Below are 1641 nucleotides of genomic sequence, written 5' to 3'. Positions count from 1 at the left end.
AATTCATAATGATCAAAAATAACAAAATAATCATGCAATTAAAATTAATGGATTAATTAACAACTTGTATTTAATTTTTAACCATTAAAAAGGTGCTAATATTTGAATTTAATCATTAAACGGTTATCGAAAAAAATATGCTTTAATTAATAATCATTATTTAACAGGTCTGGTATAACTGAATATGTACTCGCTTTAATGGTTTACAATATACCCAAATAAAAGTTATAATATTTGGTGTACTTTATTATATTAAACTGTCGAAGTCAAATAAAACAGGGCACGAATAAATCGTTTTGTACTTCGTACAAGTCTGGTCATTTTCGAACTAGTTCGGTTTCAGTCAGCAAATTCTAGTTGTAAACTAGTATTTTTCCTGAATAGTTTGAGGTTTCACTGCAGGGTGTAGATGCACATATGTAGTACAAACGAAAACAAATCTAATAAGCTGCTCGTTGATATAAATGCGAACTGTACTGATTGCCAAAAATGATGTGCTTCTTTTACATTTGTTCATGTTTGTCATTGTGCGTGTAATTTTCTAGAGTAGTTTTGTGCTCTTTCTATCTCCTTGTATAAACTCGTCCTTCGTTGGTATACTCCATGATGCAATAATACAAGGTGTTATCAGTTGGCAACTTCTCGCTCTAATTCCGCCATATTGACTGCCTTAACTCAAACAGTGTTACTTCTTTAACAATTCTTTGCCTAATAATATAGTTGCATTTTTTTTTTATTTTTTCTCAGTATACACATTCTGTTTTCTCAAAAAGGTATTATATCTTATTTTACTTCATTTCATTGCGAATATACTATAAAAAAGCAAATTTTGTTTAGAAGAAAATATGAAATTTTATATTTTCCCCCCAAATGGGGATTCAGTTCTTCCCGTTTTTCTTCTTATTCTACTGAGCTAAGGCATGCGTCAAATCGAGCTGTCACAACTGATACCACCTTGTATTATTGCATCATGGGTATACTCTGATGAACATATGTGAGGATGATAGCAAGGCCAACTTATATAAGGTAGTGTTACAGGAGCAGTTGAAATTTTCGCCCGATGTTAAACGTGGCAACCGTTGGTTCAACTTGGTGTTGTTTTGCTCTATATTGCACCGTTTGTGGGCCTGTTGAATGAATTTATGTCTTGGTTGTATGAAAGATCAAAAAATTTGGATTTTCTGGCAATTTATACAACTTAGCGCTACATTAATGGGCATGTTGTACAAACTCATTTAATTTGCGTTTATTTTGTACACTAAATAACCGAAAATGGATAACTCAGCCGAAAAAGGTACGTGCTTTCGTTGAATTTTATAAATGTAAGCCGAAACTATGAAATTGGAAAAATGAGATTTTACAATGAGATTGCTCGCAAAATTGCAATTATTGTGGGCAAAACGACCAACTTAATTGCGGATTGATTTGAACCAACGTTTTCGGCTTGCATTATGTCAAAAGGCTGTGTTTGTTGTAATTCATTCTGTCATTTACTACCATTATGCGTTGGCCAATTCATGAAGTCATTTCATGCGTTTCAGTAGAAACTGAATGAATGAACACCATTTCATGATTACAATTAACGCGAAATAGGGTTTATGCACTTAGTTTTTACTCAGATCGATGAAATGATTTCGTGAA

The sequence above is a fragment of the Rhagoletis pomonella genome, unplaced genomic scaffold (genome assembly GCF_013731165.1).
Source record: "Rhagoletis pomonella isolate Grant_MI unplaced genomic scaffold, Rhpom_1.0 Rhpom_scaffold_00153, whole genome shotgun sequence".
Taxonomy (NCBI): Eukaryota; Metazoa; Arthropoda; class Insecta; order Diptera; family Tephritidae; genus Rhagoletis; species Rhagoletis pomonella.
This window is presented reverse-complemented; position numbering follows the sequence as displayed.